Consider the following 13,139-nt stretch of genomic DNA (forward strand, 5'->3'; position numbering starts at 1 on the left):
ATATTTCTTAATTCCATTATTTTACTTTTTGATTTTGTGTGTGTTGTGAATTGTTAGATACTACTGCACTGTTGGAGCTAGGAACACAAGCATTTCGCTACACTCGTAATAACATTGCTACATAAAGTTTGGACACACCTACTCATTCAAGGGTTTTAATTTATTTTAACTATTTTCTACATTGTAGAATAATAGTGAAGACAGCAAAACTATGAAATAACACACATGGAATTATGTAGTAACCAAAAAATTGTTAAACAAATCAAAATATATTAGATATTTGAGATTCTTTAAAGTAGCCACCTTTTGCCTTGATGACAGCTTTGCACACTCATGGCATTCTCTCAACCAGCTTCACCTGGAATGCTTTTTCAACAGTCTTGAAGTCGTTTCCACATATGCTGAGCACTTGTTGGCTGCTTTTCCTTCACTCTGTGGTCCACCACATGCCAAACCATCTCAATTGGGTTGAGGTCGGGGGATTGTGGAGGCCAGGTCATCTGATGCAGCACTCCATCACTCTCCTTCTTGGTCAAATAGCCCTTACACAGCCTGGATGTGTGTTGGGTCATTGTCCTGTTGAAAAACAAATGATTGTCCCACTAAGCCCAAGCCAGATGGGATGGCGTATCGCTGCAGAATGCTGTGATAGCCATGCTGGTTAAGTGTGCCTTGAATTCTAAATAAATCACTGACAGTGTCACCAGCAAAGCACCCCCACACCATCACACCTCCTCCTCCAATTCGGTCTCCAGACCAAAGGACAGATTTCCATCGGTCTAATGTCCATTGCTCGTGTTTCTTGGCCCAAGCAAGTCTCTTCTTCTTATCGGTGTCCTTTAGTAGTGGTTTCTTTGCAGCAATTCGACCATGAAGGCCTGATTCACGCAGTCTCATCTGAACAGTTGATGTTGAGATGTGTCTGTTACTTGAACTCTGTGAAGCACTTATTTGGGTACAATTTCTGAGGCTTGTAACTATAATGAACGTATCCTCTGCAGCAGCGGTAACTCTGGGTCTTCCTTTCCTGTGGCGGTCCTCATGAGAGACAGTTTCATCATGACTGATGGCAGCCCATTCTTGCATAATCAATGCTTGGAGTTTGTCAGAATTTATGGGTTCTTGTTTGTCCACCCGCCTCTTGAGGATTGACCACAAGTTCTCAATGGGATTAAGGTCTGGGGAGTTTCCTGGCCATGGACCCAAAATGTTGATGTTTTGTTCCAGAGCCACTTAGTTATCACTGTTGCCTTATGGCAAGGTGCTCCATCATGCTGGAAAAAGCATTGTTCGTCACCAACTCACCCTCTCTTCTCCAGACAAGCTTTTTTCCGGATGCCCCAAACAATCGGAAAGGGGATTCATCAGAGAAAATGACTTTACCCCAGTCCTCAGCAGTCCAATCCCTGTACCTTTTGCAGAATATCAGTCTGTCCCTGATGTTTTTCCTGGAGAGAAGTGGCTTCTTTGCTGCCCTTCTTGACACCAGGCCATCCTCCAAAAGTTTTCGCCTCACTGTGCGTGCAGATGCACTCACACCTGCCTTCTGCCATTCCTGAGCAAGCTCTGTACTGGTGGTGCCCCGATCCAGCAGCTGAATCAACTTTAAGAGACAGTCCTGGCACTTGCTGGACTTTCTTGGGCGCCCTGAAGCCTTCTTCACAACAATTGAACCTCTCTCCTTGAAGTTCTTGATGATCCGATAAATGGTTGATTTAGGTGCAATCTTACTAGCAGCAATATCCTTGCCTGTGAATCCCTTTTTGTGCAAAGCAATGATGACGGCACGTGTTTCCTTGCAGGTAACCATGGTTAACAGAGGAAGAACAATGATTTCAAGCACCACCCTTCCAGTCTGTTATTCTAACTCAATCAGCATGACAGAGTGATCTCCAGCAATTGTCCTCGTCAACACTCTCACCTGTGTTAACGAGAGAATCACTGACATGATGGCAGCTGGTCCTTTTGTGGCAGGGCTGAAATGCAGTTCATTTCCATGGCAAAGAGGGACTTTGCAATTAATTGCAATTAATCTGATCACTCTTTATAACATTCTGGAGTATATGCAAATTGCCATCATAAAAACTGAGGCAGCAGACTTTGTGAAAATTTATATTTGTGTCATTCTCAAAACTTTTGACCACGACTGTATGTGTATGTGGTCCTCTGTAGCTCAGCTGGTAGAGCACGGCGCTTATAACGCCAAGGTAGTGGGTTCGATCCCCGGGACCACCCATACACAAAAAAAAAATGTATGCACGCATGACTGTAAGTCGCTTTGGATAAAAGCGTCTGCTAAATGGCATATTATTATGTGACCAATAACATTTGATTTGAGAGAAGAACCCAACTGTTCCTCCAGTTTGCCAATCATCTCGCTCCGAGGTGAAGTTTCCCTTAGGTACAGATCCAGGATCAGATTCCCCTCTCCCAATCCTAAACTTAACCATTGGTGAGAAAAACGCAGAACTGACCCAAGATCAGCGTCTAGGGGCCACTTCACGCTACTGCCATCTGCTCCAGTCTAGGGGCCACTTCACGCTACTGCCATCTGCTCCAGTCTAGGGGCCACTTCACGCTACTGCCATCTGCTCCAGTCTAGGGGCCACTTCACGCTACTGCCATCTGCTCCAGTCTAGGGGCCACTTCACGCTACTGCCATCTGCTCCAGTCTAGGGGCCACTTCACGCTACTGCCATCTGCTCCAGTCTAGGGGCCACTTCACGCTACTGCCATCTGCTCCAGTCTAGGGGCCACTTCACGCTACTGCCATCTGCTCCAGTCTAGGGGCCACTTCACGCTACTGCCATCTGCTCCGGTCTAGGGGCCACTTCACGCTACTGCCATCTGCTCCAGTCTAGGGGCCACTTCACGCTACTGCCATCTGCTCCGGTCTAGGGGCCACTTCACGCTACTGCCATCTGCTCCAGTCTAGGGGCCACTTCACGCTACTGCCATCTGCTCCGGTCTAGGGGCCACTTCACGCTACTGCCATCTGCTCCAGTCTAGGGGCCACTTCACGCTACTGCCATCTGCTCCAGTCTTACAACATGAACTTCCTACCACTACCAATCAATCATTATAACCTCTGGAAGGGAAACAAGCAAAAAAAAAAAAAAAAAGCCTGTCAGAATGAAGATAAACCGCCAGACTCCTAACAACCGCCAGCCTGCTAACAACCGCCAGACTCCTAACAACCGCCAGACTCCTAACAACCGCCAGCCAACTCCTAACAACCGCCAGCCAACTCCTAACAACCGCCAGCCAACTCCTAACAACCGCCAGCCAACTCCTAACAACCGCCAGACTCCTAACAACCGCCAGCCAACTCCTAACAACCGCCAGCCAACTCCTAACAACTGCCAGACTACTAACAACCGCCAGCCGACTCCTAACAACCGCCAGACTACTAACAACCACCAGCCAACTCCTAACAACCGCCTACTCCTAACAACCGCCAGACTCCTAACAACCGCCAGACTCCTAACAAACGCCAGACTCCTAACAAACGCCAGCCAACTCCTAACAACCGGCACTATGATGCATATATTCTTGGTTTGTTTTCAATTTATTCATTATGCAATTCATAGATCAATTGTATTCTGCCATGTAAATTAATTAAATGATCCTGAAATTGTAACCTACAACATTATATAGTGCTAATGTTCCAGATGTGCCAAGTACAAGCAGGGTAGGAACCATAAGACAGTAGGCCTATAATGCATGTTAAATTGAATTAAATACCAGTGGGACAAATGTACAGTGCCTTTGGAAAGTATTCAGACCCCTTGACTTTTTCCACATTTTGTTACGTTACAACCTTATTCTAAAATTGATTAAATTGTTTTTTCCCCCTCATCAATCTACACATAATACCCCATAATGACAAAGCAAAAACTGGTTTTTAGATTATTTTGCTAATTTATAAAAATAAAAATAAACTGAAATATGACATTTACATAAGTATTCAGACTCTTTACTCAGTACTTTGTTGAAGTACCTTTGGCAGCGATTACAGCATCAAGTCTTCTTGGGTATGACACTACAAGCTTGGCACACCTGTATTTGGGGAGTTTCTCCCATTCTTCTCTGCAGATCCTCTCAAGCTCTGTCAGGTTGGATGGGGAGCGTTGCTGCACAGTTATTTTCAGGTCTCTCCAGAGATGTTTGATTGGGTTCAAGTCCGGGCACTGGCTGGGCCACTCAAGGACATTCAGAGACTTGTCTCGAAGCCACTCCTGCGTTGTCTTGGCTGTGTGACTGTGTGCTTTGGGTCGTTATCCTGTTGGAAGGTGAACCTTTCCCCAGTCTGAGGTCCTGAGCGCTCTGGAGCAGGTTTTCATCAAGGATCTCTCTGTACTTTGCTCCGTTCATCTTTGCTCCGATCCTGACTAGTCTCCCAGTCCCTGCCGCTGAAAAATATCCCTACAGCATGATGCTGCCACCACCATGCTTCACCGTAGTGATGGTGCCAGGTTTCCTCCAGATGTGACGCTTGGCATTCAGGCCAAAGAGTTCAATCTTGGTTTCATCAGACTAGAGAATCTTGTTTCTCATGGTCTGAGAGTCTTTAGGTGTCTTTTGGCAAACTCCAAGCGGGCTGTCATGTGCCTTTTTACTGAGGATTGGCTTCCGTCTGGCCACTCTACCATAAAGGCCTGATTGGTGGAGTGCGGCAGAGATGGTTGTCCTTCTGGAAGGTTCTCCCATCTCCCCAGATGAACTCTAGAGCACTGTCAGAGTGACCATTGGGTTCTTGGTCAGCTCCCTGACCAAGACCATTCTCCCCCGATTGCTCAGTTTGGCCGGGCGGCCAGCTCTAGGAAGAGTCTAGGTGGTTCCAAACTTATTCCATCTAAGAATAATGGAGGCCACTGTGTTCTTGGGGACCTTCAATGCTGCAGACATTTTTTGGTACCCTTCCCCAGATCTGTGCCTCGACACAATCCTGTCTCGGAGCTCTACGGACAATTCCTTCGACCTCATGGTTTTTGCTCTGACATGCACTGTCAACTGTGGGACCTTATATAGACCGATGTGTGCCTTTCCAAATCATGTCCAATTAATTGAATTTGCCACAGGTGGACTCCAATCAAGTTGTAGAAACATCTCAAGGATGATCAATGGAAACAGGATGCACCTGAGCTCAGTTTCGAATCTCATAGCAAAGGGTCTGAATACTTATGTAAATAAGGTATTTCAGTTTTTTATTTTTAATACATTTGCAACTATTTCTAAAAACCTGTTTTCACTTTGTCATTATGGTATTGTGTGTAGATTGCTGCATTTTTTTATTTTTTAAATCAATTTTAGAATACTGTAACGTAACAAAGTATGGAAAAAGTCAAGGGGTCTGAATACTTTCTTTATTGTGACAGGGTAGGAACCATCTTTGGTCAGTGTTTCCCTTGGGACCCTAAGTGAGGAAAATGCTAATTAGTGGTGCACATGTAAAAATTTTGAAACGTAACCATCACACCTGTGCAGGTGAAAGCAGTATTAGCTAGCATTTAAAAATAGAAAATTAGTCAAAATCATAGCTGGCTCACTCTGGAATAGCGAGTCACAAATGTTTTTAATTCAGGCAATATCTCATGCCAGCATGTGTTCTTTTAATTAGATTTTTGTCCAATAAAACAATCGTTTGTCTACTCCTGTCCAGTCCGGAGTCCATGTGGCTGTAGAGAAGATGGGTGCGGTTGAGGAACTCGACGTGGAGAAAGGCTGAGTGACAGGTAAAAACACTCGGGTAAGCGTGTAGCTAGCTATATCTCGAAACTCAGTGCTCAGGTGTGTATGTAAGACGCGGATAAATTATGGCTTGGTAGTGATGCTTCATCAAGCAAGCGCAGAGATTGGTGGGCAGCTAGCAAGAATGCTATGAATTTCCATGTGCAACTCTTTATTAGCAGGTGTCAATAAGTATTGATTTCGAAATGTATTGTTCTGACACGCGCTCTTACGGAACATCTATGCGACCACACACATTATCAATGCTGCTGTATCAATTCTTGCATCAGAGAGCACCGTCATGTTTATATGGTGGCCATGATGGTCCAAACGTGGGATCCCTGACCACCGCTGTATTTCCACGCATGCCGCAAAAATGGATACATTGTACATCGCCGATTAATCAGTATCAAGTAAGGCAACGCTGAGTCTTTTGGTCGATATCTACGAGGTTTCAATAATTTGTTTATGTAGGTAAACGTGCTAGTAAGGACCCAAAATAGGTGACCTGTGTGCCCAGCCCACTGCAGTTCGAGCCAATCAGTTTTGGGTAGTAAAGGAGGTCCCGGTTTCAGTGAAAATGTATGCAAGATATCACGCTGCTACAACAGTTTTATATACTGCTGATTTGAAATTGAGTAGGAGCTTCACGAGTTTGTCAGGTTAAAGCCAGAATCAACCTAAACTCACACGATGACTACTGCAAGGTATGTTACTGTGAAGCAAATAATAATTATTGTGTATTCTGTGGCACGTTTGGCATGTCATTCCAGTGAGAATGGTTAGACACAAAAGGAAATGACTGAAACGTCAGTGATAGGCTATACCCTATGGACTTATTGTTAGGGAATTACTTAGAAGAGACACTGAAGGACTTGAGGGTCAGTTGTTGTCTTGTCATAGGAGCAGACTTTGACCATAACCTGTCAAAGCTATAAAACATTGTCAAGGATAACACAATCTTTCAAAGTGTGTGATTTAGAAATAAATGTATATTCACTTACTGCCTATATAGACCATTACCATATGGTGTTTAAATGCATTATGGAATGTGCACTGGCCTGCATTTCAGGTTTGTTCTTTGTGTGCATGCATGTATGGATAACGTATGTTGACATGTACCTCTTCATTCATGCCTCTCCGGTCGTACCTCTTCATTCATGCCTCTCCGGTCGTACCTCTTCATTCATGCCTCTCCGGTCGTACCTCTTCATTCATGCCTCTCCGGTCGTACCTCTTCATTCATGCCTCTCCGGTCGTACCTCTTCATTCATGCCTCTCCGGTCGTACCTCTTCATTCATGCCTCTCCGGTCGTACCTCTTCATTCATGCCTCTCCGGTCGTACCTCTTCATTCATGCCTCTCCGGTCGTACCTCTTCATTCATATCTTGGCGTAGTAAGTACTAAGGAATACTCAAAACAGCTGATTGGGGCTGTGTCCCGAATGGCACCCTATTCTCTTTATAGTGCACTACTTTTGACTGGGGCCCTGGTCAGAACTAGTGCACTATAAAGGGAGTAGGGTTTCATTTGGGACTGATCCTGGGTGTCTATAAATCAGCCTTTTTTTGTAACGGGCAGCAGCACTTTGATCTACAGATCCCCAGATCCCCAGGCATGGTCATGACGCACCTACACTACTTCCACCATTATGCCTCTGTTAGTGCCAAGAATGACTCCTGACCCCTGACTTGGATTTACTCTCATTTCAATGCATGTCCCCACCCCTACACTCCCCTCCCTCACACACCCCCATTAATGTCTTTGTCACCACATCCACAGCAGCAGGACGGGATCTGTGGTAGGGCTGGACGGTAAACCGTAAAAACTGTATGCTGGTATTAATTCAAGGATTGGATTTTTACTTTACCTTCTATAACAGTATTTTAATGTTTGATTTGTTACATAAATAAATAATTCAGTAGCTAAAGACTAGAATAAATTATCTCAATCGTCTGTTTTTATTTGCAGTAAAAAACTGCTAACAGCTGAGAACTGCTAGCTAACCTGCTAGCAGGTAGAGGCTATATGGACACGCATAGTGCCCAAATGGATGACTTATTTTAACATTTTAAGTCATTTAGCAGACGCTCTTATCCAGAGCGACTTACAAATTGGTGCATTCAACTTAGGATAGCCAGTGGGACAACCACTTTATTTTTTATGGGGGGGTGGTAGAAGGATTACTGTTATACTATTCCAGGTATTCCTTAAAGAGGTGGGGTTTCAAGTGTCTCCGGAAGGTGGTCAGTGACTCCGCTGTCCTGGCGTCGTGGGGGCGCTTGTTCCACCATTGGGGTGCCAGAGCAGCGAATAGCTTTGACTGGGCTGAGCGGGAACTGTGCTTCCACAGAGGTAGGGGAGCCAGCAGGCCAGAGGTGGATGAACGTAGTGCCCTCGTTTGGGTGTAGGGTCTGATCAGAGCCTGAAGGTAAGGAGGTGCCGTTCCCCTCACAGCTCCGTAGGCAAGCACCATGGTTTTGTAGTAGATGTGAGCTTCAACTGGAAGCCAGTGGAGTGTGCGGAGGAGTGGGGTGACATGAGAGAACTTGGGAAGGTTGAACACCAGTCGGGCTGCAGCGTTCTGGATGAGTTGTAGGGGTTTAATGGCACAGGCAGGGAGCCCAGCCAACAGCGAGTTGCAGTAATCCAGACGGGAGATGACAAGTGCCTGGATTAGGACCTGTGCCGCTTCCTGTGTAAGGCAGGGTTGTACTCTGCAAATGTTGTAGAGCATGAACCTGCAGGAACGGGTCACCGCTTTGATGTTAGCGGAGAACGACAGGGTGTTGTCCAGGGTCACGCCAAGGTTCTTTGCACTCTGACACGCCTAGTGCCCAAATGGATTACTTATGTCGCGCAGATGAGAGTCATGGATTCGGTTCAGTCAGTCGTCCTGATGAGCCCTTCCCAGCTAGTTCATGCTGGCAACAGCAGCATGGCGCTAGTTAAAACGTGTAAAAGAAAGTGATGTTTATTTTGATGGGCGAGTACGTTATTGGTCACCATCTCCATTTTGTTCCATCCCTCTGAATTTTATTAAGAGTAGGATAGCAGTCTACAGGAGAAATAACTTGTAGTATTGGTAGTAACCATCTGGATGTCACCGTGATCAGTGGTGTAAAAATACTTTAAAGTACTACTTAAGTAATTTTTTGGGGGTATCTGTACTTTACTATTTATATTTTTGACAAATATTACGTTTACTCCACTACATTCCAAAAGATAATATACTTTTTACTCCCATACATTTTCCCTGATACCCAAAAGTACTCGTTACATTTTGAATGCTCAGGCAGGACGGCAATATGGTCGAATTCACGCACCTATCAATACAACGTGTTATCATCCCTACTGCCTCTGATCTGACTAAACACAAATACTGGTTTTGTAAATTATGTATTGAGTGTTGGAGTGTGCACCTGGCTGTCTGTAAATAAATAAACAACAAGGAAATCGTGCCATTTGGTTTGCTTAAAATAAGGAATTTTATGTGTAAAGCATTTACTTTTAACTTTTACTCAAGTGTGACAATTGAGTACGTTTTTCGCCACTGTACTTAAGTACATTTAAAACTAGATACTTTTACTCAAGTAGCATTTTACTGGTGACTTTTTACTTTAGTCATTTTCTATTAAGGCATCTTTACTCAAGTATGACAATTCAGTACTTCTTCCCACTGACCGTGAGTACAGTCTACACCGCTCAATGGTGAGCGACAACACAACAACACTGGGCACAGTGTCCTTACTGTGGGATCGATGGAGAGGGAAGTAGCTACATAGTGTACCCAATACCAGGCCAGGGTGACCGCTAATGCACGTTTTTATTGGAGTGATTTTCACCGAACATGTACAAATATGGCATTCACGTCTGTACACATGTTGTGATGTTTTTTTTATTTTTATTGCTGATTCTGAACACTACCAAGTCCCAACATCAGCAGACAAGTTTCAAATTCTCACTGAAGTTTCTAGCCACAAGCGTAAACTAGCTTCCTGGAAAGGGCTCATCAGGATGACTGACTGAACCGAATCCATTAGTCTCCACTCGACTCTCGCTGCGTAACAAACTGTGGTGGTGGTGAAGGGGTGGTGGTGGTGGTGGTGGTGGTGATGAAGGCGTGGTGGTGGTGGTGATGAAGGCGTGGTGGTGGTGAAGGCGTGGTGGTGGTGGTGGTGAAGGTGTGGTGGTGGTGGTGGTGATGAAGGCATGGTGGTGGTGGTGAAGGCTTGGTGGTGGTGGTGGTGGTGGTGAAGGCGTGGTGGTGGTGAAGGCTTGGTGGTGGTGATGAAGGCGTGGTGGTGGTGGTGATGAAGGCGTGGTGGTGGTGATGAAGGCGTGGTGGTGGTGGTGAAGGCGTGGTGGTGGTGGTGGTGATGAAGGCGTGGTGGTGGTGGTGAAGGCGTGGTGGTGGTGGTGGTGGTGGTGGAGAAGGCGTGATGGTGGTGGTGGTGGTGAAGGCGTGGTGGTGGTGGTGGTGATGAAGGCGCGGTGGTGGTGGTGGTGAAGGCGTGGTGGTGGTGATGAAGGCATGGTGGTGGTGATGAAGGCGTGGTGAAGGTGGTGGTGATGAAGGCGTGGTGGTGGTGAAGGCGTGGTGGTGAAGGCATGGTGGTGGTGGTGGTGGTGGTGGTGGTGGTGGTGAAGGCGTGGTGGTGATGAAGGCATGGTGGTGGAGAAGGTGTGGTGGTGGTGGTTTAGAAGGCATGGTGGTGGTGGTGGCTAACCTAAGATATGCTGTGGTTTCAGTAGGTCCCATGTCATCTTTTGAAGGCAGATTTTGCTTTGAAACTGGGGCAGTGTAGTTAAGTTTCATCTTGGCTTTACTTTATGGAATGGTTTTTTTACTTGGTAGAATTAATAGAACCGTTTTCGGCCAGTGTTAGGCTAGTAGCCTATTCATGCACTTGTTTTAATACCCTTTGAGTTTAAACAAATGTTTTAATGTAGATACATGTATACGGATTCTGATCAGTAGTTATTTTTGGTTCCTGTGTTATCTGTACACCAGTGCCTCCATGTGGCTGGAAATGGAACCTCATGGTCACATGACACAGTATAGTACAGTGAAGGATAAACAACAGAATATTTACCCTACCCTCTCTCTCCTGCAGGTGGCGCTACCCTCTCTCTCCTGCAGGTGGCGCTACCCTCTCTCTCCTGCAGGTGGCGCTACCCTCTCTCTCCTGCAAGTGGCAAGAGCAGCTTTTTCTTTACCAGGATTCAACATGACAACATTAGAAAACACCTCAAATCTGCAAAAGATTACAATAAGAGAAAATGGCATACACTTTTCATGGTTATGATAAATATACTTTTTAGAGTTGCATTCACTTTTATTATTATGACTATAAGGCGTAGGGACTATATTGTTGTCTAGGGAATCTTATCCGGCAAATATTAAACCATATGTCATATTAACCTCAAATGACACTATTATTAGTCTGTTAGAGATAGCAGAATGAAACTGTGTAATCTAGCCCCCACCAAGGGCCTACAGAGTAATTCAACAGCCTCTTGTTAAATGTTGTCATATTAACCCTGAAATTAGGCTATTCTATTAAATTAGTCTGTCAGATGACTGAATGAAAACCTCTTCTTCAATAAGGGCCCACAGAGAAATATCCAACCGCTTCCGTGTGTTAGCTGTACATACAACCTGTTCACACATTAGTTTATCATGACACCTGCGTCTGTCCAATCCAATGATAATCAACTGTTTACTTTCTCATGTTAGCGCTGATGGTAATGACTCCTTTCAGAGCTTGTTTGCTCACAGCAATTAAGTTCATCAGCGCTCCGCTCATCCCTTGTTCTGTTTTCTTTTTTTTTTTCTCTATGCTAAATGCAGATTAGCGGCGTCACCGTGCCATCCAGATCCAGAGTAGACACCGTGCCATCCAGATCCAGAGTAGACACCGTGCCATCCAGATCCAGAGTAGACACCGTGCCGTCCAGATCCAGAGTAGACACCGTGCCGTCCAGATCCAGAGTAGACACCGTGCCGTCCAGATCCAGAGTAGACACCGTGCCGTCCAGATCCAGAGTAGACACCGTGCCATCCAGATCCAGAGTAGACACCGTGCCGTCCAGATCCAGAGTAGACACCGTGCCATCCAGATCCAGAGTAGACACCGTGCCATCCAGATCCAGAGTAGACACCGTGCCATCCAGATCCAGAGTAGACACCGTGCCGTCCAGATCCAGAGTAGACACCGTGCCGTCCAGATCCAGAGTAGACACCGTGCCATCCAGATCCAGAGTAGACACCGTGCCATCCAGATCCAGAGTAGACACCGTGCCATCCAGATCCAGAGTAGACACCGTGCCGTCCAGATCCAGAGTAGACACCGTGCCGTCCAGATCCAGAGTAGACACCGTGCCGTCCAGATCCAGAGTAGACACCGTGCCATCCAGATCCAGAGTAGACACCGTGCCATCCAGATCCAGAGTAGACACCGTGCCATCCAGATCCAGAGTAGACACCGTGCCATCCAGATCCAGAGTAGACACCGTGCCATCCAGATCCAGAGTAGACACCGTGCCATCCAGATCCAGAGTAGACACCGTGCCATCCAGATCCAGAGTAGACACCGTGCCATCCAGATCCAGAGTAGACACCGTGCCATCCAGATCCAGAGTAGACTGCTCATTATGTTGTGCTGCGGTATGAATTATGCAAGTGTGTGTAAGCATCAGTGTGTGTTAGGAGATCGCTGTTATTAGCGTTCAGGATGGATAGATGGAAGGATGGATGGATGGATGGAAGAGGAGAAAATCTACGTCCCAAATGGCACCGTATTCCCTGTTGGCGCTGGTCAAAAGTAGTGCACTATATAGGGTGCCATTTGGGATGCATAGAGATTCATATCACTGACGACAGGGCTGACACAGCAGATCACTGGAGGTGCCTCTCCTTTCCTCTCTCTCACCTTGTCCCTGCTCACGCACTGTTCTCTCTCTCACACACAGACACACACACACACACACACAAACCACTGATTTTGATCCTCAAAAAGTTTTACAGCTGCACCATCGAGAACATGCTGACTGGTTGCATTGCTGCCTGGTATGGCAACTGCTCGACCTCCGACCGCAAGGCGCTACAGAGGGTAGTGCGTACGGCCCAGTACATCACTGGGGCCAAACTTCCTGCCATCCAGGACCTCTATACCAGGCGGTGTCAGAGGAAGGCCCTAAAAATTGTCAAAGACTCCAGACACCCTAGTCATAGACTGTTCTCTCTGCTACCACACGGCAAACGGTACCGGAGCACCAAGTCTAGGTCTAAGAGGCTTCTTAACAGCTTCTACCCCCAAGCCATAAGACTCCTGAACATCTAATCAAATGGCTACCCGGACTATTTGCATTGTTCACTCCCCCCCACCCCCTCTTTTAGGCTGCT

The sequence above is a fragment of the Coregonus lavaretus genome (assembly GCF_964263955.1).
Source record: "Coregonus lavaretus genome assembly, chromosome: 25".
In the NCBI taxonomy this organism is placed as follows: domain Eukaryota; kingdom Metazoa; phylum Chordata; class Actinopteri; order Salmoniformes; family Salmonidae; genus Coregonus; species Coregonus lavaretus.